At 38.7% G+C, this 26,089-nt stretch overlaps 1 protein-coding gene across 1 annotated transcript in view; it reads left to right on the top strand.

Annotated features, from left to right (window-relative positions):
* Nucleotides 1–866: 866 nt before the first annotated feature.
* LOC125128451 (catenin alpha-2-like) overlaps nucleotides 867–26,089 on the top strand; it is a 439,297-nt gene continuing 414,074 nt past the window's right edge. The window contains exon 1 of the mRNA XM_047782796.1: nucleotides 867–1,046. The gene's annotated coding sequence lies outside the window, so the exon portion shown is untranslated. The remainder of the gene's footprint in view (nucleotides 1,047–26,089) is intronic.

Raw genomic sequence — 26,089 nt, 5'->3', positions numbered from 1 at the left:
TCCACTGCCATCAAGCCCCAGTTGATGGTGGTAGGCAAAGATTACGTACGCTCCCTGAAATCTCTGTGTAAGTTCCCCAGCTAAAGTATAACTTGTGCGAGGACAAACGTATACTAAACATCTTCTGATATCTCAAAATGCCTAAGTAGGGTGCCTGGTACAAGTTAGGGGCTCAGTGGTATTCTTTGAAACGCTGAAAGAATCACAATGCCTTCTACAGAGGCAGCACTCAATAAACGTTTGTGAAATGAGCAAATGTTTCATTTGTTTTAACACTTCTATCCTATTCTAGGCCCGTTTAAAGTCCAATCCCCATCCTCTTGGCACTCCAGGTCTCAACAAACCGCCTTCCAGTCACTGCCTTCACTGCAATGGTGCCCGGCCCTCCTCCTGCCACGCACCCTCCCATGCTCACCCTTTCTTTCTGCCCTGCAACCCTTGTCCCCTTTTCCCACCAGGACCTCTCCCGCACCTAGGGTCAGCTCTTGGTCCTCTAGCCGCTCACCGCGGCCCGCCCGCAGGATAACGCGGTTGTCATGGACACAGCACCTGCGCCCTTTGGCAATGCCCCTTCTCCGCTGCCCCCTCCCCCCACCTGCGGCGCGGCCCGCCTGGCCTCCCCAGCTCCGCCTCGCCCCGCCCCGCCCAGCCCGCTCGGCGCTTCCAAGACCGCGCGTGCCCGTGGCCCCCACCCCCGCGGAGGCCGTGGAGCCGCGGGGGCCGCGGGGGCGCGCGAGCGAGCAAGCGGCTGCGCCTGCGCACTGGCCGCTTCCCCTAGCGGCGATCCGGGCCGCTGCCGCTCGCGCTTGGGCAGGACGCGGGGCGGGCGGGGGGAGGGGGGAGCGGCTTCGCATCCAGCTCCGAGTGAGGCGGAGACCCGGGCTGGCGGGCGGAGCAGGAGGCACCGCACCTCGGCCAGAGGCGGCTGCAGCTGCTGCTGCCCTCATCCCCGCCGCCGCTTTCCCAGCCCCTTCTGTGATTACCCTTCCAGCTCCTGGGAACCGGCGAGAAAGAGAAGGGCGAGAAACTCCCACCGACCCACAGAGGTGAGTCCCGGGCAGAGCATCCTCCATCCTTGCCTGCCTCCCTCCCTCCCTGTATCCCTCCCATCCTCTCCATCCTCCCCTCCCTCCCCGCTCCCCAACCCTCCCGCCCTCATCCTTCCCAACATCCCTCTCTCCTCTCCCCTCCTTTCTCCCTTCCAGCCTTTCTTTCATCCCTTTCTTCCTCTCTCCCAGCCCCACTTCCTTCCCAGCCTTTCTTTCTTCCCTGTCTTCCTTGCAGTCACTCGCCCTAGAGCGCAGCTCTTCCTCCCTTTCCTCTTGTCTCCATCTCTCTCTCTCTTTTTTTCTCCCTTTCTTCACCCCTTCCCTGGTGGGAGATCCCTTGCCTGGTACAACTGTCCGGATTCAGGGGTTTCCAAAAAATTGGGCTTATATACTCAGAGACACACTCTTGCACAGTGGATGCCCTGTGGATCTCTATGTTATTTGGATTAAGGGTCAAGTTGGATAGAGTACTGGGAACTGGAAGGAGAAGAGGGTTGAGGAAGAATCTATGGATTTGTGCTGTATTAGGGTGGGGGTGGGGAGGGTTGTCACTTAGACATGTTGCCAACAACCCTCCACACACACCCCTTTGTAGCAGTTTTTTTTTTTTTTTCTTTTCCTTCAGGGAATTACATATTCCCAGTGTGTGTCTCACTAAATTTAAATCCAGTTTTTCCTGCTCTGATTGTCTCTCCGAGAAGCCACGGGAGAGGAGAGAGGAAGAGAACAAGAGAGGAATCCGGGAGGGAAGAGGGAGGGTGGTGGCAGTGGAGGCTTGTATCCTTTTCCCCTAGGCCTCTTTGGATTGATATTTTCAAACCACCCGCCTAATATTTGGCTTGGAATTGAATCCTTGTGTCCTTAGTTCTATCACTAGCTGCTTCAGAGGCAGAAACTCTCTCAACTTTAATGTATGTGCACCACAGCATTATTTATGGAATGTTTCGGTTAGCATACATAGGGTAGATTGATTTGGGAAAACACAGAGCAGAAGAGTGGAAGAGATGCACTTTTGTTTATCATGAGTTAACTTCGAAAGGGGGACAATAGATAGACAGTTTAGAGTGATGAGGTTATAGTCCATGGGCTTAGAAATATACCATTATGATAGGATTAGCTGCATTATAGCTTTAAGCAGATACCTTTACCCTTTCTCATCGACATTACAGAAACTGTGAAGATGTTTGAAGAGAAACATACTGTGTGTTTCTGTGTGTGGTTTATACCAATGGGGAAGTTGAATTAGCTCAGGGACCATTATTAAAAATTTAAACTTCCTACTTTTACCAAATTATATGTTTTTACTTTGCTTTCTTTAGCTTACGCTTTAACTTTTTCTCATATGTATCTATATGTCAATATAGATAGATAGATATAGATAGATATGGTTATTTGGCAGTGTTCCCTTTTGTAAGCATTGCTGCTGAAAAGTTTATCGTATATGGCGGGACAGTCCTGCCTCAGAATTTTTAGTGTATTTTTCATTTTAGAGAGGTCCAACAAACAGTGTAACTCAGACATGGAGTATTTAAAAGCCTGTGTTTTGTTCTTCCTGTACTCTCCTTAAAAGAAAACCAAACAAACAACAATCCCCCTTAATATCTGTGGAATAGCTCTGACTTATGTTCAATGGGTGTGTGGGGAGGGACTGAAATTAATGGTGGATTCAGTGAAGCTGCCAGTAAGAAACTATGCTGTGGAGCAAATTATTGATTTTGTCTTTTCATTTAAATTATTACATGCCAGGTGTGCAATGTGTGCTTTTGCATTTTATGGGAATGTAAAGTAGGAGTTGAAATGAAGAGATTTACCTTCCAAAGTGATTGAGTGCTGATTTGAAGAGCTGACACAGTTAATCATCTGAATCAATTTTGGGGAAGTGTGTGATGTTAGGAATGATGGATCCACCCCCTGCCCCAGCTCCCCTCGGTGGAAATGCAATTCCATTAATGGCTTGGCGGACTCTTAAGCCATGTGGCAGAAGCTTGGTCAAATTGTCAGCGTTACCAGCAACCTGATGCAAAATTGCACTCAACCCTGTCAGTATTTTGAGTGGTTACATTACTTAATAGTGAACACAATTGTACATAGGTGTATTTTGTTGTTGTTGTCGTTGTTCATTTCCCTGTAGTGCCATGAAGCTAGTGAAAGACTTTGGTAGTAATTATATATGAATATAATATGATAGTTTTACCCGAATGTACTTTCCAATGGCTTTTGCACGTCTAGCATCTCTATGGCTCTTTCTTTGTGGAGCTTCATGGTTGTGTGTGTGGGGAGGATGCTGTCCCTCAGTCGGCTGTGCTTTTTCTTGATTGCAGTTTTGCTGTACAAAGTGATATGGGTGGATGCCTCTTTTTAATACTATGCTTACTATGGAAAGAAAGATACTTTTATTTGTCTCCTTTGTAAACATTCATCCACTTAGTGAAACAAAATTTATAAGGTTATTAGCAAATAGAAAACATTTGTTTAGAGCAATATTTTGAGGGCAACTTGAGTAGAATGAATAAAATATGAAACAGAAGCAGAACTAGTGTCTTGAAAAGCAGCCTGCTACTCTGATCATTATCCAGTTTACAGATACAGACTAACTTCCTGTGAGGAATTTAATTTCTTGAGGCTTCTGCTTTTAGTTGACTGGACATTTAAGCATGTATAGTACAGGTGAAGACCCAAAAGAACATCTTATGGAGCCTGTAGAACATATTCTGGAACATTCTCTGTGCCTTACTGGAATCTCTTAAAACCTGCTCAACCCTAAGCTAAGTGTGTGAGGTATTCAAAGACGTAAGAAGACACTCTCTTTTACCTTAGTTTACAGCCTAGTTGAGGTGAACAGGCATTTTCGTGAGGTCGTATTTCACAGTGGCAAAGAACAAGATCTTTGGAGAGAGCTTTAGATTTGAGTGCATGCTCTGCTTAAGTAGTAAAGTGTTATGCCCTTGTGTATTATTTAAGTACTTTTGAGCATTTGAGTATTCTTTTTTTTTCCCATTTACAAATTAGGAATTATGGTAGACCCTTTATTCATTAGATTGATGTAAGGGTTAAATGTGCTGATCACAGTACTTGGCATAAGAATAAAAGTGTGTGCTAAGCTTTGTAATAATTAGGAGAAATGGTTTACAAACAATCTAAGACAATGTATGATTATTTACTGGAAAGACATGAAAAGCAAGTTAGTTTTTAGAGGCATTCTGAAGAGGACCCATGTTTATGTCACCAGATAAAAATTGTATCCAGGGGTAGCAGGACTGGGGCTTGGACAGAGGCTCCCAAAAATTCCAGGAAGGAATTTTTGCAGGGTGGGTACCACAGCTGGAACAAAAGCAGAGGGGGGAGCAGCACCATGTGTTTGGGAAAACAAAGTACTTGAATACTGGGGAGTGTATTAAACGGTATTAAGCTTACCCATTCAGAGTAATTACACTCTCACTTGGGACAAGACAGCTTGTGGTATTGTGGGTTCCATTTTATCACAGAATGTGCACTGACCAGCAGACCTTATGTTAGTTTTTTATGTCATGCACAGCCCTACACTAGGACACAGAACTCGAGGTCTGTGTCACAGAGAGGACCCAGAGTATTCCACCTCTCTTCTTTAAACTTCAAGGCAGAGAAAAACATGACCTTTCTAAACAATCAAGATTTCATCTCATGATTATCACAACTCTTTGTTTTGCCTTAACCCAAGAATAATGCAGGACTATACCTTGGAGAATTGCAACTGTGATTATTTTATTTTGTCATATATAAAGCCAGTAATTGTTAGGATAATTGTATTTCCAGGAACTTTACTTCATTGCTGACTTTTCCTTGTTACCACAGAGTTATTTTCTTCTTCTTCCTCCTCCTCTCCCTTCTCTCCCCTCCTCTGGAGCTCAGGATTATTAATGATTCCAAATGGATCATGCTTTTTCAACTGTTTAGTGGAGACTCGGGTGAGGACAACAGAGGGTCTGTCTGGAATTGTGCATTGAACAAGTTAAAGATCTACTCCGTGTGGGGTGACAGTTGCTCACTGGCTATGTCTGTTAATACACCATTATTTTGGGCTGGTGTTCATTAATTATTTTGAAATATATATCTATGGAACATATATCCAACAGCATAAATGATTTGAATTGAATTATTTTATCAAATAAGAATTTCCAGAAAATTGTGCTTGCAAGTTACAAGTGTCAGTGTTGATAGTGCTCATGCTTAATCTGTTTTTGCTAGACATAGTTTCATTTCTTTCTCCAAAATAGTAAAATACCCTTCTTAAAATCATTACTACTATTTTTTGGGGGGGCCACGTTTGAGGCACATGGAGGCTCTAGAGAACAGGGATCAAACTTGTGTCACAGGCGGACCAAGCCACTGCAGTGACAGTGCTGGCTCCTTAACCCACTGAGCCACACAGGAACTCCCTTATAATTATTCTAGGTAGTTATAACACTACACAAAATTGTTCTCATCAGTATTATCTCAAGATATATAGTTATAAATGTGAATGTATTTCTAAAAGCTGGAAGTTTAACAGACCAGAGACTGTAGTATTTTTATTTTTCATTTTGGAAGTTTTCTTAATATTCTGATGTTTTAAAGATGCAGCAGATCCAAGTAAGACATTTTCAGATGTATCACTTCTAGTTACTTTTGTGTTAAAGCACCAGTGATTTTTGAGAAGCTACTTTCCTTGAAAAGGAATTTTTACCTTGGAGATGAATTCTAATCCGACCACAGATATGCATTCTACTACTTTTTGCGATTGTTACTTGTTACACATTATAAAAAACAAAGTGATAGTCTGAACTTATAATTATATAGGCTTTTATTCCTCCTTATTTAAAGGCTGTATCTGTATATACAACTCTTAGACGTTTATTTTTCCGATGTGAAGACAGTATGCATTAACGGGAGTGAAAATTAAGCAATAGTGTTCTCTATAAATTAAAGCATTGACCTTAATTTGTAGAGAACGTGGAGAATTGGAGTAAGGATGATACAAAATTAATTGATTTTGTTTCATCTACTGAGCTGAAAAATTTATAATTGCCTATTCAGTTAATAGGACACTTTAATATGGTCATATGTGTATACTGGGCTTATGTTGTTCATAATACATCTGCTAAATCCAAGATTTTTTTTTTTTTAATGGTGTCTTGATGGTTCACAACTAAAGCCGTGAACTCTTGATGGGGATATGTCAGCTCTCCCACAACATACTCGGAAACCACAATGACTCCATAAAACCAAAGGATCTGATGTTCCTGTCTGAGCAAGTGGGCTTGTTGCCCACTGTGCAACAAATAGAAAGGCCAGTGCTAAGGCAGTGGTCTTTTACAGGGAGAAAAGGCTTTAGTGCTCGTGGTTAAGCAAGGCAACAGGAGGCAAAGCTCATATCTGTCTCCTCAGCTTTTGAGTAGGGTGTTTATTTTGGAAGTAGGGATCAAGAGGGCTCAGAAATGATGGATAGAAAGTAAGTATAAATTTCCATGTAAGTTTCAAGAGTTCTCTGGGCAGCAGGTTCAGCTGCCCTTTATACCTCTTCATGGGTGGTGGGTATAATTTCAGAGAAGGGGGGCAGGTTTTCATTCTAGTCCCTCAATGCCCCTGTGGGAAGCGCTGTCAGCAATGTCTTTCTCTGTCCTTGGCTTCTCTGATACATTGCAAAGTAATCTTGGTGTTTTCTGTGTATCATTTTGTTTCTATCTTGTTTCTACTATATGGACCCTGAGCTGTAAGGTACAGGGGTTGGTTCATTCCCATCTGATTTTATTTGTGCTGAGACAACAGTTTGGTGAGAATTGAGTCTTTCAACTTTATCTTAAATTCATAGAGCCTGAGGCAGTAGTTAAATACAATCAATGCATCTTTTAGTAAGGAGGTAGACATGTCCCTTAACTACCTCAGAAAGAGCCAATTGTCCTCAAGTATTTCTGAGAAGGGGTGTCCCACAGCTGTCCCAAAGTTTTTCAGAGTTTGCTGCTGTGTCTTTCTTCAGATACATTTGATACATCAGATACATTTGATACATTTTCAGAGTTTGCTGCTGTGTCTTTTCTTCAGATACATTTGATACATCAGATACATTTGATACATTTTCAGAGTTTGCTGCTGTGTCTTTTCTTCAGATACATTTGATACATCAGATACATTTGATACATTTCACATTTTTTTCTTATTGGTACATTTCATATATATTTTTTCTTAATGTTAAAAAATACTTGGTGGCTCAGTGGTTGACTAACCCAGCTAGGAACCATGAGGCTGCTGGTTCAATCCCTGGCCTTGCCCAGTGGGTTAAGGATCCAGCATTGCTGTGAGCTGTGGTGTAGGTGTAGAAGATGTGGCTCAGATCTTGCATTGCTGTGGCTGTGTGTAGGTTGGCAGCTATAGCTCTGATTCGACCCTTAGCCTGGGAACTTCCATATGCCGAGGGTGTGGCCCTAGAAAAACACACACACACACACACACACAAATAAAACCAAAAACCAAAAAACTCTTACAATGCAAGCCTGGAATTCTGCTCCTAGGTGAAATGAAAACATGCATAAAGACTTTTACATGAAAATTAATATCAATGTTGTGGAAATATCAGCTGCCTCTGTACACTGATGCCACATAGAAACACAGAGGCGGAGCTGGAGGAAACAGAAAAAAATGGCTTTAATTGCCAAGCAAATAGGGAACATAGGCTAGCACCTCAGGGACTGTGCCCTCCTTGGAAGGGCTAGTGAGGAGTCTTATAATATTCAAGGAGGAGGGTTTGATCAGCTCATGGACATTTTCCTGATTGGTTCATGGTGAGGTAATTGGAAGTCAGTGTCAACAACTTTCTAGTTCCAACTGGTATGGAGTCTACATGTTTGTAGGCAGCATACAGTTGACTTCTTCCACCTGGTGGGGGCTTCAACACCTGCAAAACAGCACAAGGGGCATTGCTCAGAATATTATCTATAGTCATGCAGGAAGAATTAAAGTCCTTGACTTTGTCAAATGGCTAAACTATTATTTTTCTGTCTTGCTTGTTTGTTTTCCTTTTTCTCTATTTTCTCACTTCTCCAATTACATTGACTCTTTGACTAAAGTTTTTCTATAGACAAAGAGGCAGACAGAGGACATGAGGGTGGATTCACTCTGGGAAGGTCTCACAGGGTCCTGCTGGGTTATAGCAGCTTTGCTCATATTAGCTTCAAACTAAAAACAACCCAAACATCTCCATCTTAAAAGTTACTTTTTTGATGTAGGAAGAAAGCTGCTAATATATTTTACTCAGAGATGGGCTGTTTACTGTATATAACCTGGCTGCAGAGGAAAGAGAATGTGTTCAAAAAGATTCATACTAATGACAAGAAATGCAGAGGATGGCGTCAGACCTCAGGTCAGCTTCCCCTCTCTGCCCTTTTCTCTGACCCCTCTGTGTCTGGTCCCCATCCTCAGCATCTGTGTTATGGCTGCTCTGTTCTGGGCACACCATCTTGCCTCCGTGATGCCTCTTCTAGAAAAAAATGAGGAAACTTGCCAAAATCCTCCCTTAACTTCTGATCTCACTGGCCTGCAGTGGATCCCCAATCCAGTCAACAGTAAAGGGAAGGAAAATTCCATACAGGGTAGATTTAGACTAATGAGAATCCACCTGCTGGGGCTGGCATGGGGTCAGCTTTCCCCCAAGCTCCAGGCTGTGTGGAGGAGGTTAAGGGGATGGCTGAGCTCAGTGGCAGTTAGTTAAGAAAAAGGGGAATGAATGTTGGGTCAGCAAGCAACTGTGTTGGTTACAATTTGATTTAGAATGTCTACCATGATAGTCTCAGTCTGTGGGAAAGAGGCTGAAGCAGAAAACTAGAGTTGTAGTTGCAGCTTGCTATTGTGCAAATGTGTACAAAAGCAGTGACAGAGGTACTCTTGGAAAGGAGGAAGGGCAGAGTTTAGATCACAGCTCACAGCATGGACTGAAGGGGGAAGGGTCTAGATCTAAGGGAATAATTGAGAGCTGGGCAAGCATACAAATAGTGACAAGCAGAGTCAGGCACTCTGGGGCCCATGGAGTTGGGACAGGAGGCAAAAGTCAGTGTTGGCAGTAGTCTGGAATCCAGGCAGGCAAACTCGATTGCAGTTTGCCCATCTGTGAAATCAGGACCTCAGGCAAAAGATTTTCATGTTTTGCTTGTTAAGGCAGAAGCTAAAACAGTAATTATTCTCCTTCTTCTTTCTTTCTTCCTTTCTTTCATTTTTTCTTTCTTTCTTTTTAAGAGGTGTCAGCCACTTTAGATTCAAACTGTGTCAAGGATAGAAGCCTACCTTTTTTTTTTTTCTTTCTTTCTAATATTTCCCTGTTATAATCCTAGTCCCCCATTAAGTCCTTGATAAATGCTAACTAAATGAATTACATCTCCAAACTCATTCTATCTTTGAACAAACCTACAAAGCTTCTGGTTAAACAAATATGGCAGTCTTCCTCCAATACTTTCTTATAAATTATTCAAAACACTGTTTTAGGGGGACAGAGCCCTCGATCCACATAGGAGGATAGAGTCTTGACCCCACCAGTTGACAATCTAGTAGATGTGAAAAGTATCTGAAGTGCCGACAGAGTGTGCATTACAGTCTGGTACCGACTTCCCAGGGGCTTGGATCCAAAGTCCGCGCAGACCCCAAATTGGAAACATTGCTTTAGCAAGGGGAGGGGGGTGAGAGATGGAGGAGGGGGTGATCTTGTGTTAGTCCTTTTTAATTCAGCCCTGCCTTGGTCTGGGAACTGGGACAGGGCTGAGCCAGCAGGAAGATGGGATCAGTGAGCACAGCAGTGGGAGAGGTGAAGTCGCATCCAGGAGAATCGAAGTTGGGATGCTGATAACTCCTCAGTAGGCAGCTAAAAAGTGAGACTGAAGTGAAGGGGAGAGGCTGGGAGTGGAGAAATATTTTGGCATTGTCTGTATAAAAGTATCTCAAGAATGCAATCACAGGAGAGACACTGTTTCAAAAAGAACATGTTTTGTCTTGACGCTTCAACAATACATGCCCATTGTGGAACATCTAGAAAGCAACCAGAAAAAGAAACTTTAATGTAAAAATTACTGCGGTCCAAGTATCCAGGGAACATTTGGCGAATTTCTAGCTTTTTTCCCCTTTGAGTGTATCTGAATTTATCATGTAGCAGTCTTTTTAAAGCATAGCTGAGATATAATTTTGTCCTATTTTTTTAAGCATTTCCTGGGATAATAGATATTCTTCTTCCATATTAATTTCTGTGTAATGTTACATTAATTGAAATTTAAGTTTCCAGTTTTTGACTGTCTACAGGGATGAAATGTTTGGATCCATCTGCCTTCAAATATGGGCTGTGTCATGGGCAGGAGGTTGACTTTGGGGGCCCAGTGAGAGTGCCTTGAAGATACAAATGGTCAGTGTTTGTGTAGTAAGATATACATCTATATATAATATTTACCTAAATGGTAACTGGTATTATATTTCTCATTTTTCCTTCACATACAGCTTAGCTGGTAACATGAATTAATCATTATTATTTTTTCACAGATGCCTATTATTTTATAGTGTGATTATACCATGGTTTATTTAATCCTGATGTTTTCATAGACATTTCATTTGTTCTGCTCTTTTGCTATTGCAAACAACATTGTGGTGAACATCTTTATATCAATTTCTTGCCCACATGTACTAGTAATTTTTTTGTGAAGAGTTGATGGATAACTGTAATTTTGACTTATGAAATTATACATTTTTGATTTTAATAGTTAATGCTTATTTGTTCTTCAAAATAGTAGTACTAATTTATATTCCATCAGCAGATATGAAAGGTGCATATTTCCTAGTTTTTTATTAATGCATGATAATTTTAAACTTGGAAAAGTTTAACATTGAATAGCAAAGAATGGTATCTCTTTGTCATATGAATTTGTTTCTCTGGTTTCTAGAAAGGTTGATTATCTTTTTGTTTGTTTTTTGGCCTAATGTTTTGCCTTTACTGTAATGAATATGTTCATATCATTGCCTATTTTTTTCTTGTGGATTTTTACCTTATTTTAATGTTGGTTTCATTTATTCTCTGAATATAAAAATTGTTGTTGTTAAACTGGTGTAACTACTGTAGCTTAGAGTATGTTGTGATATGCAGCAAGTGATGATTTTTCTTTTTCCAAAGTTCCTTATCGATTTTTGTAGTTTTCTTTTTCAGAAGGATATGATAACCAGGTTATCAAGTTCACAAGTAACATCTTTGATATTTTAATTGGTATTATATTTAATTTAAAATAATTTGAGGGAGAGGTGACAACTTTCTAACTCACAGTCTTTCCATTGCTATGTCTCTCCATTTATTAAGGACTTTTTTGTTGTGCCCTTTAGTATTATATATTGTTTTCTTCTTAGAAAAAAGTCTTTCTCATTTCACCTCAAGTTTATTACCATCTTGTTTGTAGCTTCAGTTGCTGTTTGGAAAAGATTTACTTTTATACTTCCTAAAAGGGTATTGATGATGTAGAAATTATTCCTTTTGATTTTTATATTTGGTTTTAAACCCAGTCACCTTGTTAAAATACTTTATTCACAAAATTTGCTTTTTGTGTTCTTTTTTTCTTACCAGCTTTTAGGACTTCTTTATATCTTATGATAGCAATTAATGGTTCAAATAATATATATATACATGAAAATGATAACATAATACTTTTTCCTTTAGTTAATTTCTAATTTTAAATAAAAGTATTTTGCTTCTAAGTTCGATTCAGTATGAATGAGTCATTCTTCATATATGAAATACTGTAGCCTAAACATACCTTTTTAAATTCTAAATTATTATCAATGTTTGTTTTTTCATAGTAACCCAAATACCTTGTTATACTTATATCAATATCAGTATATTTTTTAACCTTTCTCTTTGGAGTAGTACAGTCTACTCACTTCCAGATAGTCACATAGTGTTTTTCTAGACCTTTATGAATATTTTTGTATGTGACCCTTCAAATGCATGGACTGTGTTTTTTCTAGATCTTGGACTGATTTGAGTGATCAGTGTGCTGATGGTGGTGGTAACATGCTTATATAATGCTCATGATATTAAACTTTAAACAATATATGTAAATGACTTTATTCTTTGGCTTCTAATATTTTAAATATTATTCTGTCTTTATTTTCATATTGAAGCTGTTGTGTGCCTACTGTCTCCATCCTATAGGCAGTGTAGTTTTTTAGAAATGTATAAGTATTAAGATAGCAACCAGTTCAGCACCACTAAGAAGCTTTGGAATTCTCCAGTTCTTGCCCAGAATTTAATTTTTTGGCATCAGGTCTTCTTTTTCAAACCTCAGGGGAAGCTTAACTTTGTTTTTACTTTCATGATCTTTTATCATGAAAAATTATTACTTTGAATGGAAACACTTCAGTGATTCTGCAAATTGAGAAAATGGGCAGATTGCCTTGAATTATAATTATTCATCAGGTCTAGGCTTTATGCATATGTATCAGTATTGATTTACCATTAATGAACCCATCACTTTAAAATACTGTGATCCACACTAAGATATTTTAAATAGATGATATAAATTTACTATTGATACTCGGATTTTTTTGGGGTAGAATATTGAGTATGGTTGTAAAATTAGCAGCAAGTGGGAAGTTATGATTAATAGAAATATATTTTTATTAATACTAAATCAGTAAATCTATTCAGAATTATGGCTAATTTATAATAGTTCTGGGTTTTTTTTTTAATAAAGAATTACACAAACAAGTATGAGTAATGTAATTAATATCATAAGTTTGAAAAAAGATATCAGTGAGCAGCATATACTTGTTTTCTATTCTAGCCTGCCTGAATAATTTGATATATATCTGTTTATATGATGAAATTTTTTATTCCTGGCTTCCTGTGGGAAGAATTTTGTTGCCATTGCCGTTATGAATAGCTGACCTCTTAAACCTAGATACATTTTTATTTTCACTCAAGTTACAATTGCATTGCAGAGTTGTCCTTAATGACAAATTAATGTACAGAAGTAAATTTTTGAGTATTTATTTAAACTATTTTACATCAAAATTGGTGAAATTAAAATTTTATTAGCTAGAATGCAAACTTTGAACATATTTCATTTCTATTCTTGCTTTCTTTTTCATTTATTTATTTTTTTAGGGCTGCACCTGAAGCATATGGAGATTCCCAGGCGAGGGGTTGAATTGGTGCTACAGCTGCTGGCCTGCACCATAGCAACAGCAATGCAGAATCTGAGCTGCTTCTGTGACCTACACCACAGCTCACGGCAACTCCAGTTCCCGACCCACTGAGTGAGGCCAGTGTTCGAACCCACATCCTCGTAGTTATTAGTTAGATTCATTTCAGCTGAGCCACAATGGGAACTCTTCATTTCTATTCTTATTATAATTATAAAATAACATATGTTACTCTTTCATCTTTCATTCAAGAAAGTACAACTGTATAGTAATATAAAAATATTAAAGACTTGTATACTGAAAATTCTGCCTGTAATTGGAAAGAAATTGAAGAAGATCTAAAGGATTGTAAATTGTGTTCATAGATGGGAAGACTTAATATTGTTAAGATGTTAGTGTTCCCCAAATTAATCTATGGAGTCAATACCATTCCTTTTTTTTTTTTTTTTTGTCTCTTTAGGGCTGCACCAGTGGCATATGGAGGTTCCCAGTCTAGGGGTCTGATCAGGGCTGTAGCTGTCAGGCTACACTAGAGCCACAGCATCGCCAGATCCGAGCCGCATCTGTGACCTGCACCACAGCTCACGGCAATGCCGGATCCTTAACCCACTGAGCGAGGCCAGGGTTTGAATCTCATGGTTCCTAGTCACATTTGTTTCTGCTGCGCCACGACGGGAACTCCTTGGAGTCAACACTATTCCTATTGAAATCCTAACTGCCTTTTTTTCTGAAGTTGAAAAACAATAATAAAATTCAGGTGGAAACAAGAATAGCTAAAAACAGTTTTCTTAGAAGAACAAAATTTGAGGAGTCTTTCTCAATTTCAAAACTTACTATAAAACTACAGTAATCAAAATTGAATGGTGCTGGTGTAAACATAGGTAGATTCATGGGATAGAATTAAGCATCTATAAATAAATCCATATATTTATGTTCAATTTATTTTTTAACAAGGGTGACAATTCACTTGGAAGAAAAGTAGTCTTTTCAACAAATGGTGCTGAGACAATATTTACAAGCAAAAGAATGAAGTTGGACCCCACATCACCCCATATCATATAGACAAAAAAAAAAAAAAACCCTCAAAATGCACCACAGACCTAAATGTAAGAACTACTTATAAAATTTTTAAAAGAAATTTTTGTGTATATCTTCATGCCCTTGGATCAAGCAATCTATTCTTAAATAGGACACAAAAAGAGAAAACTAGATAAATTGGACTTCATCAGAATTAAACACTTTGGTGCATCAAAAGACACCAACAAGAAAAAGAAAATACAGCCCACACATTGGGAGAAAATGTTTACAATCATATATCTGGTAAAAGTCTAGTATTCAGAATATGCAATTTAATGATAAAAAGACATGAGGTCCTGTTGTGACTCAATGGGTTAAGAGCTTGACATAGTCTCCATGAGAATGTGGGTTTAATCCCTGGCCTCCATCAGTTGGATAAGCATTACAGCAAACTGTGGCATGGGTCACAGATGTGGCTCAGATCCAGAGTTGCCATGGCTGTGGCATAAGCCTGTAGCTGCAGCTGTTATTTGACCCCTAACTTCCCTATGTTGCAGGTGCAGCCGTGAAAGGAAAAAAAATAAAATAAAATAAAGGGCAAATACCTAAATAAAAATGGGCAATGATTTGAATAGATATTCCCCGAAAGAATATGTACACATGGCAAATAAGTGCATGAAAAGATGCTTGGCATCATTTATTAAGTAAATGCAGATCTAAAGCACAGTCAAATAGCTGTAAACACCCAATAAGCTGGATCTATTCAGAAAGAAGGACACGGTCAATTGTTGGTAAGGATGTGGAGAAATCGGAATCCTCACAGATTTCTAGTGGGACTGTAAGATGGTGCAGCCTTTTGGGGAAACTGTTTGGTACCTCCTTAAAAACAATTACCCGTGACTCAGCAATTCCACTCCTAGGTACATACCTAAGAGGAATGAAAACATCGATCCACACAAAGCCCTATACACCAACATTCATAGCAGCATTACTTGTTATAGCCAAAAAGTGGAGCAAACTGATGGCCATCAGTTGAAGAATGGATAAACAGTGTGGTCTATCCATAGGTTGGGATGATATTCAGTCATCATTAAGAATAAGCAATAATACAGGTGAAAACATGAATAACCTTGAAAACATTATGTTAAGTGAAAGAAGCCAGGCACAAAAATATCATATATTGTATAAATGCAGTTTTGTCCAGAGTAGACACACATATATAGATAGAAAATAGAAGAATGGTTTCCAGAGTTGGGGAAGGGAGGATTGGCAAATGAATACTAATAGGTATGAGTTTTCTTTTGGGGATAATGAAAGTTATGGAATTAGATAGTGGTGATGGTTGCACCTACTGGTTTTGCATGTACTAAAAAAAATCACTAAATTTTACATTTTAAATTGGTGAAGATCATGGGCATGTGAATTATATCTCAAAAATGGAAGGCAAGCAAGTCAAATAATTATTTGTGATTTTTTTTTCCATTTGGAAGTTAGAAATTACCCCCTTGTCATAATTTTAAACCATATATTTTTCCACAAAAGATGAACTGAAAGCTTATACACATTATAGCATAGAATTTTACTGTGTTCCTGTAATCCTGAAAAAGTCATATTTTACTTTGAAGGTGATATTTAACTACTGTTCTCACATCTAGCCATAATATAGCTGAAAAAATGTTTTTAACTTGCCTTTTTAGATAAGATACCCTACTTAGAATACCAGGATGAGTGAGACATGATGTCTACCCTTAGAACATCTAATAGTAAAGTAGAAAAGGCAGACTATAAACAAAAAAACTGAAGAATAGTTAGTTCGATAAGGAGTAGAAGTATAGATGAAGTACTAGATAGAAATAATGAAGGAATATTTAAGATCAAATAAAATTAGAAAAACGTTGAGTCACCTTTGAATGGAAATGAAAAACATGTAGAAGTTTCTCATAAAGAAAAATTAGGATGAGAGTTCCCTTCGTGACTCAGAGGTTAACGAACCTGATTAGGATCCATTTGGATGGGAGTTTGATCCCTGGCCTTGCTCAGTGGATTAAAGATCTGGTGTTGCTGTGAGCTGTGGTGTAGGTCAAAGATGCGGCTTGGATCTTGAGTTGCTGTGTCTGTGGCATAGGTCAGCAGCTGTAGCTCCTGTTGGACCCCTAGCCTGGGAACTTCCATATGCCATAGGTGTAGCCCTAGAGGGAAATGTTATTCTCCCTTTGAATACTTGGTTCAGTTTTAATGTATTTATTTGTCTATTTGTTTGTTTAAGCCATTCCCCATGGCATGTGGAAATTCTCAGGCCAGGGATTGAACCTGTGCCACAGCAGTAACAATGCCAGATCCTTAACCACTTGGCCACCAGGGAACTCCTGGTACAGCTTTTTGCCTAGAACACAGAGAGGCAAAGAAAGGCAGATTGTAAAATCGTGTCTGCATCTGTTCATTGCTTCCACCCATGAGATCTCTGGGTTTTGACAGCCAGTGGGAGGAAGGAGGGCAAGAGATGGCACAATCAGCTGGGAGATGAGGTCTTCTATGGCCCAAACTGTGGGAATTCAGCAGTCATGCAGCCTGGTTTCAGGGGCCCCTGGAGCTTAGCTGATGATGAAAAGAGGCAGTGAGAAATGGCCAGATCAGCAGCCAAACAATGACCCCATGACCAGTGCATGGTTTGCTGAGAAGGCTGCCTGTGGTGTTAGATCTGGTTTCCCTTCATCCTCATTTTCGAAATTTAGGCCAGCAGAATTTTCCTTTTAGTTACACTCCTCATGACTAAACTACTAATCGATTATTGGCAGGGATGACGTTTTAAAAATATAGCTTGTTAAATGAAACTGTAACTCATGAGTTTAGTGGTTTGTGCAGAATATGCTCTCTCAGTAAAAGAGGGAAAAGTTCTATGTCTTGGTAACAATGTACTTGCATCTCCAGCAAAAATAAAGTTGTATTTCTGATAATGCCCATACAACCTGCAGAAATAGTTTATCAGTAAAGAGGAAACACCTCTCTGTATATCTGGCCCCTGCCAAATTGTTTTCACACCGTTGTTCTGTGCACAGGCAGAGCGATTGTGATTTTACTGTGGGAAGTGGAGGTGAACCCTCCATCAGTTGGTTTTCCCCACCTTTTTCTCAAATGTGAAGAGTTTCCCAAGTTTACACTGTTTCTAGGGGGAAAGGCGATCACCAGATGCTGTCCAGCAGTCAGGGACGGTCACGACCAAGGAGCGGCCCCTGTATTCATTCAATAAAAAGTGGATCTTATGTTCATTTTTTGGTTAAGTAGCTTCGGGAAAATGGTTAGCTCAGAAATCTGAAATAGTATGGAATTAAGGAGTGTCTAGGAAGAAAGAAACGGGGAAGTTGTATGTTTCCAAAGTGGTTTGACACAGTTGAATGCTGAAACATAAGGGAGGGGGCAGTATAAAGAAAAAGCTAGTTTAGGTTAGTGTGTTTTGTTTTCGATGGAGCAGCTTGAACATGGGAAAACATCCTGGGTGAGAAGTTCATTGGCAAATCAATCTCCTAAACATTGTAGAAGTCAGTGAGTTTTGGAACGTTACCACCTTTTAAAATTTTGTGCATCATCTGCACAATTTCTATGATTTCTACCTGATTGCAAAGCCTAAATTAGGTAAAACTTGGGAGGGGGTGTGGAAAGAAGATGTCAATTATGCCCTGCTTTATATGACAGATAAATTGCTGAAGTCGGTTTTGTAATTATCATTACCTTTTGTAAATCACAATCATAAGAGAAGTTAGAATTCAGAGAAATTCTTTCAAAGTTTCCACTTTGGCCTTTTGTGAAGTTAACACTATGTCTTATTTTTATTTTTTAGTTAATAGATATTTTCATATAGTTTGTTTAAAGAGAAGAAATGACTTCCATATGCTTTTTGTTCCATTATCTCATGTCTCTCGTACAGCAAGACAACTGATAAACATTAAAATGCAAAATAGTTGAAGTTCTTAGTTCTTACTTTGAAAAAAAATGTTGAAAACATTAGGAGTTGATCCTCCGACATGAAAAATAGGCACTGTTGCCAAACTTGGAAAATAATCAAATGTATGGTTTTGCATTTATATACCTGCTAATTAGGACGTTAAATGATATTTCCATGGCAACAGAAACAGTTTCCTTGCACATTTGTTTTATGCCTGCAAGAATACACAACAGGAGGTCCAGAAATGGTAGCCTAAGGTCCTCCACAGGCAAGGTGTATAGATATTGACATGTAAGTGTGCACACAGAGGGTGTTACTGCATTTCTAAAAATGCTATTTAAATTGCTAAAACCTTAGTAGTAAATATTTTAAACATTAACTCACCAAGTGAGTATTAAAAAGACCAGAAGGACTTTCCTGAAATATGTCACATACACTGGATTTGGAAAATGATTTCTCCAGTCTCAGGAGGTCTCCCACCGTGTCATGGGATCCTGGGAAATGCTTAAGTAACCGGTTTCTGTACTACTTCTCTTGAAATGGCCAGTGTTAATGGGTAAACAAATGTGGTCCTCTCAACCTTCTTCATCTCAGGAAATAGAATTATAGAGGTGGACTCAAATCCCCAGGGAGTAAGTCTGCCCTGGAGGTTAGGGAGTGATTTCACAGTTGCTTGCTAATAAGCTTTTTGAAGCTTTCTGACCTCAGTGAATTTAGGTGTGTGAGAGAGGATGCTCTCTTGTCTTACTTGCTTCTAGCCTTTGTCCCAAATGTATATTATTATTGTGTTATTTTGCAATAGTACTACTGTGATAGAATTAAATTTAAAGATGATTCTGGATGCATCCGTTGAATGTACTTCAATCCTTTTAAAATTGCTTTCCTGACCACATTCCCCTGGTTAAGTAATTGATTTCTTTTCACCATCATTGACTATTCTTGACATATGAACTTTCTAAACTCCTTTCTCTTGCTGGTTACTGATGACAGATTTTGAACCATCCAAAAACCTCCAGGCTGTTGCTTAATTCTACACTGCCCTCCTGTCACATCATTTAAACCCCTCCATCTCTTTTTTCTCTCTCTCCTTCTATCTCCCACCCCCACTTCTTTTCCTGAGTGTCATTTCTCCAATGTTACATCTCCTAATCTTGACACACACCTGCACCAGATTAGTTTTTTATAATTCTAATTTTCTTTGCTGAATAACATTTGGTGCGCTTCTGTGGCTGCCAAATTAAATCTAAGTACCTTAGGTTGCCACTCAGAGCTCCCATGTTCCAAATTCAAACTTATATTCCAGAAAGATATTCCCATGCTCCTCTGTGCGAATCTTCTGTGCCGGCCTGAGGGTAGCATTGCTCTCTCATTTAGACCCCCTTTCTCATTTACAGGCATCTAGACTCATTTTCTGTCTACCCATGAAACAATCTGCATGTTCTTTAAGGCATCTAGTATGCATTCCCTCTTCTTGATGACCCTCTATCTGAGTTCTTAAAATGATTCCATCTCACTCTCCACTTAACTTCTAGATCCTTTTTTGGTACCCCACCTATGTTATGTCTTATCTTAGATTTATTGGTGTATTTGTTGTCCTGGCTCCATATCCCACTACACAGCCTACACACTTGACTGGGTAAGTTCTATTCATCTAAGTTTCCTTTTCTGTCTATATCAATAATTTAGTGTATGTTCAGTAGATACTGGAGTATTTTAGTGAACTTAATGAATTTAAATATATATACATATACTATTAAAAGACATGAAGTGAATAGACGATAAAAAGGTGTATAAAGTTGAGGGTATCTGGAAGTGTCAACTTTATAACATCTCAAATGTTGACAGTTATTCTGTGAGAGGAAAAGGCAAACGACCTCAAAAGCAAACAACAAAATGCAGTTGAATTGCATTTAAATAGCAGGCACCCAGAAACTAATGTTCATTTGGAAAAAAAAAAATCCCTCTAACACCCTACCCTCTTGTGTCCAATCCTGCTGGGATAACTGGAATCTTGCAACAGACATCAGAGGAAATACTGATCTGAGGCATTTGTAAAGCACTCTATTAATTTTTTGTTATTGTTGCATAAATAATATTATAGGCAAGGAACTTTTTCTAAAAAGAGAAATTGTAAACCTTGTGTCACCATCGTGGTATATGCATCATTTGAATTTCTGTGTTGCCTTTCAGGCTTGTTCATGCTCATTTTTAGTATGATTATAATCACAGCATGCGTATGGGTTTTGTATTATTTCAAAAATGTATGTGTAGTCTTTTATTGCTATGTACATTTTGTTATTCTTATAATGGCTACATATTTCATTGTATTTAAAAGTACATAGATTATTTCTGCTTCTCATTTGCAAACAATTTAGAAATGGATACCTTTGTGTGCATAGCTTTTTATTAAAAAGTCACCATAAAAAATCTTAAGACTACAGATTTGAGTTGAAGGCTTTAGTATTTATGGTCATATTGTTTGCTGTAACTGTTGGATCAGTTTATATAGCTTCCTGCAGTGTTTGATTATATCCAGGCCTTCCACTGTCATACTAGCAACAGATATTCTATTCAATTTAATTGACATGATACAGAAACTTGTGAAGAGGCATTTTTATTCTACAAGCTGATATAGATGAAACTTCACTTATTATAAAAATAATTTACAGATAACTTTGGCTCCTCTTAAGCCATGACCATCTAGATGTGGATATATTTGTTTTACTACTGATAGTGCTTTTTGTCCTGAGCCACTCATTTTATTTTTGATATTGTGCTTATTTTCTCCAGTTTCTCAAATATAACATTGCTCATCACTTGTGATAGCTTCTAAATTATATTTTAAGTAGCTTTCCATTTGTGTCATGAAGGTTGTCTCCTCTTGAAAAAAAAAATACCAGGTTTTGGAGGAAATTTTTTTTCCATTTCTGGACTTTTCTGTTATCTCATTATAGCTGATTGGAAAAAATTAATTGATAATACATGAAAAATTCTTGGAAAAATAACCTGGAAAGAAATATATATGACCATTTATTTGATAGCAAGTAGGAAAGGCCTTTATAAGAATAAGAGGGGAGGAATTTAAAAGTAAACAACTGAAAGATTAAATATGATACACATTTTGGAGTTCCCGCTTTGGCAAAGTGGGTTAAAAATCTGACTGCAGTGGCTCAGGTCAGTGTGGAGGTTGATCCCCAACCTAGCTCAGTGGGTTAATGGACCCAGCATTGCCACAGCTGAGGTGTAAGTCACAATTGCAGCTTGGATTCAATCCCTTGCCCATGAACTTTCATATGCCATGGGTGTGGCCATTAAATTTTTTTTTAAGGGACATATTTTTTAAATAGCAAAACAAAAGAAGATAAAATAAAGTAGTAAACTATACATGCAAACATTTTGAAATATTTGATGCACAAAATCTTAATCTGTTTCATTGTTAATGGTCTCTCAGAGATCAGTAAGGAAAAAGCCCCTTGTAGAAAAAAAATGGATAAGCTTTTTCCTCTCAGTAGATGAGTTTTTATAATCGTGAAAAAAGAAGATGTGTAATTAGGAAAACGTGATAAAAATAACATAAGCCTGGACAGTTTGCAGTTGTACACCTTTCTAAGTCATTTATTCTTACTGTATAAGGCACAGTCTTATTTTCAGTGATTAGTAATCTTGTTTTTAAAATAAACAGTAGCATCAGGTATAAATGCTAGCCGAATCTGTATTTCAAGAGATCAATCACATGTGAAGAGAGAGTAAAACAAGGTGCTGAATGGGTATTTCCAGTAAGAATTAAAGATAGTAACTGTGAGTTAAGATTACAGTTTTCTGTTTCTTCCAGGCTCCTATATGATTGCACATTGTCAGCTCTGTTGAAGAGTTGAGAAAATGCCCACCCAATTACCATGATTGGAACTGCCTTTGCCAGAAAATATCACTAATGTTTATTGGAATGTCTCGAAGGACACATAAGTGAATAGTTCCCAGTTTCTCTCCTGATTTAGGCATTTATCATGCTAACTAGATGGTATCCAAAATTCTTGAGGATAGGCAACATGAATAGATAATTTTTAGAGGCCACACCTGGGATGACTGGCCCAGAGTCATAGGGCTCTGAGCAGTGTCTGCAGAAAGGGGAAGAAAAGTTGCCGGAAAGACAAACACACAAAAGAAAACTGGACCTGAGTTCACATCTCTGGCCTCACTTTCCTGAGTAGCTAGGTTTTTTGTAGTTTGTCAAGAGCTGAGTGGTGAAATTAATCAGGTGAGAGCATGATCAGTGTTCTGTTGATTTTGATTATATATTTATCCATATTAAGATGCAAACACTGTGGTTTGTCACTATTCAGATTGGTAGGAAAAGTGTGGGCTGAGTTTAATCAATCTAATTCTTCAGTAGTCCATCCTAGCTGATATATAGCCTCATAATCTAATCATAAAGTCCAAAGAAATTAAGCTATTCCTGATATAGAATAGAATTTTAAAATTCCAAAATTTTCACATATTTTTGACTAGTGATATTGTTCAATATGGATAAAAATTATAGCAAGGATTTCTGCATAATTAAATAAACATGTAAATAACATATACATGTACGTGTGTCTAAGGGTCTGTGTGTGCACACATTTGCTTTCAGCTTGTTCTCTCCTACACGGGATCCCCGTGGATTTTAGTGGTAGATATAGCTGTGCCTCTTGGTCTTCATATCTGCCTTATTTTCTTCACCTGAGATTCTTATGTTGCTCACCTCACTTTGTCATTGTTGGCTGAATTGGCCATTCTTTCCTGAAATGTCTCTGCCCTTTTTATGTGCAGGTAGAGGGCTCAACAAACTCCACCGAAAGTGGTTCTATTGGTGAATTGATAATAAAATTCCTTAACAGAGAGATCTGACCTGTTGCTTGATCCATTAGTCTGCCTCGCCATGAAATAACCACTATTTCTAGAAATTAGAGCCCAATTCTAATAAGCCTGCTTTGTTTCCCAATGGATTTCTACCCTTTTGTGATTTTTGTCATCTTGTTTGTCAGAATTGCCTGTTCATGCTCTGTTTTCTTTTTCTTTTTCTTTCTGTTTTTTTTTTGGTGTGTGTGTTTTGTGTTTTTTTGTTTGTTTGTTTTTGTTTTTATTTTGGTGGAGGGGGCTACACCCATGGCATGTGGAAGTACCCTGGCCAGAGATCAAACCCACACCACAGTGCAGCCTGCACCACAGCTACGGCAATGTCACATCTTTAACCTGCTGCACCACAGGGACACTTCCACATTTATTCCTTTTATCCTTTTGTTCTTATGATTCCAGTGTCTTTGTTTGGGACTTTTCCCCCCACATTTTCCAGTAATAGAGGAATCCTATATCTGGCCTGAAGAAAACCCAACTTGAGCAGAAGAACACTGGTTTCCTGGCAAGGCAACTAAGCTGTTTTTCTCTAATGAACCAAATCTATCTTGGTAACCCAGCATCACTCTCACTCAGATTCAAGGGTTCCCCCAGCAGCCAAGATTATTTGCTGCCCACACCACATGAAAATAGAACTTGGGTATCATCAGAACCACTTTTACATTTATTCCATAAATACTCACTATGTCATTACATTTACATCCTGGAAGAATGCAGTCATTTTGTTTAACACATTTACTGAATTACCCATTGTGCCTCTTTTTTCCTTTCAAGAGGAAGTTATGCATGCAACTTATTTGGATACCAGTAAGGTTTTAGATAATAGTGTTTTATAATATTAGACTTCAAATTTTAAAGGTAGGATCATTTTTACATGTTCATGGTTTAGTTCAGCTTCATTTAGTAAGAGAATATAATGATTATTGATTCAACTTTCAGTAGAAAAATGAGTGACTATATTTATGCCAAGAGAGATGATTGCTGCTTAAATTCCATTTATTCAGTATACAGTTATAAGCCCAGGATCACAAACAGATGCTTTAAAATTCCAAGGTAATTTGTGAAAACTGATAAGGGAGAATACAAATTAAAAAAGGCTTTTTCCAAACTCTGTAAAAATTGTGGATATATCAGCTTCTGGAAGGACGATGCTGCTGCAGTAGTTAAATAAGAATTAAAGATTATTTGAAGAAAAAACTTGTATATACTTTTAACAACAGTGTATCAAAAAGGGGTAGAGTTGAGAAGCTTATATTAACTGTCTTTGTATGGTCTAAAACTATTATATTTTTTTCCTAACCACCCCCCTCTTTTTGAAAACTTGAGCAGGCCAACCCTGGTTATTCCAGCCATGGTATCTTTAGAATTTGTGAGGAATTACTGGATTGGAATAGTTATACAAAACACAGATTCTACTGTAGAAACACAATGGATGGCAGGACATGTTGAGTGTGGTGATTGGGAAAAATGTGGACTATGGCCTTAATGTTGAGAAGATTTGGAGAGTAGAAATATGGGGTAAGGTTGGGAATGGTGGCCCTCAGGAAAAATGGAGAGCATGAACAAAACCAGAGGCACTCAGAGAATGTTGTGGAAGCATGCAGAGTCTCTTGTGCTTGATTCTCAGGTCCCACAGAGTCAGAGTTGGGTGGCAAAAAAGGTTGAGAGCTGATTGTAGAAGTTTTTGAATACTATTGGAAGGGATTTGTGCTTCATTTTTTTCCTCAAGGGGAAGTTATCTAATTAATGTGTTCTCATGTCTGAAGCATGACATAATGACTGTGCAAAGAGAGGATCATAATTGGGAAAGGTGGTGGCAGAGAAATCAATTAGGAGGCTCTTGCAGTAAGACAGGTGAGGCCTTCTGGGGCCCTGGACGAGGGCAGCCTTCTTGAGAATGGTGTTGTCTGGAGAAGTGAGGTGTTGCAACCAAAATGAAGATCAATAAGGATAAATTCAAGGCATGAAAACATCCAAATAATTGCACAGATAATGGCTAAGAAAAGACCAACTAGGCAGGCACAAGTACAGCAGACAGAGACCTGGGAGTCCAAAAGGACCATATGGTGAATGTGAGTCAGCAGTGTTGTGCTGTTATTAAAAAAACAGAACCAACACTATTGGGAAATCTATTAATAGGAGTGAGGCATGCACATGGCAGGAAGTAGCCTTTCTGTGGTATGCATAATTGTTCAAACTTTTACTTCTTGTGTGGACTCTGTTGGTCTTCACATTTCAAGAGAGTGTACAGAGAGGCCCAGAGAAGGTCAGTTCAAATGCTAGTGGTAGCAGAAGGGCCTGGGTTCTTGGGATACAGTTGTGAAGGCTAATTCATGGTAAACCTTTTTTGACCTTGCAAGTCCCATTGGTACCATGGAAGTGGTTCATGTGAAGTCCAACAGCTGAAAGAATTAAGCTTTCCCCAAAGTCCCCAGTGTTGTTCATCATTCCCTCCCACTTTTTTCCTTATCATAATAAATAGTGGGGGTTTATGAGCAGAGGCAGAAACAAGGAGGTTTCTTGAAGTGCTGACTTTTCCCCCAACTGGGCCTATGTTTGGCCTCATTTTTCTGATCCTGGCTTCTCCTCCTGCTTGTGTGGACCTCACAGGTAGGCAGTGTTTGAAAGTCCCTGAGATATGGATTATAGCAGGCTGTATCCTGCATCAGTAAACTCTTCAGCTGGCCTCAGATGCATGGAAATTAGAGAGACTCTAAACTTCCACATTTCCCACTTCTTCCTCTGGTTAATGACAGTATATTGAGAGCTCGCTTCTCAAGGAAACCTTCCCCGACTGCCCAGTCCATATCAGGTTCCTTGTCATATGCTTTGAGAGAACCTGTCTTGTTCTCATTGCACTTGTCCTAATTAGCAATTATACACTCCTTTGTGTAATTAATCAGTAATGTCTGTCTTCCCCATCAGACTGCAACTTCCATGAGAACAGAACAATTTCTGCTTTTGCCTGCTATTCACCTATATAACAGTCTGTCTAAATTCCCACTGTGGCTCCACGGGTTAA

The sequence above is a fragment of the Phacochoerus africanus genome, chromosome 5 (assembly GCF_016906955.1).
Source record: "Phacochoerus africanus isolate WHEZ1 chromosome 5, ROS_Pafr_v1, whole genome shotgun sequence".
Classification (NCBI taxonomy): Eukaryota; Metazoa; Chordata; class Mammalia; order Artiodactyla; family Suidae; genus Phacochoerus; species Phacochoerus africanus.
Note: the sequence above shows the minus strand (reverse complement) of the source record. Positions and strands in the feature narration are given on the sequence as shown.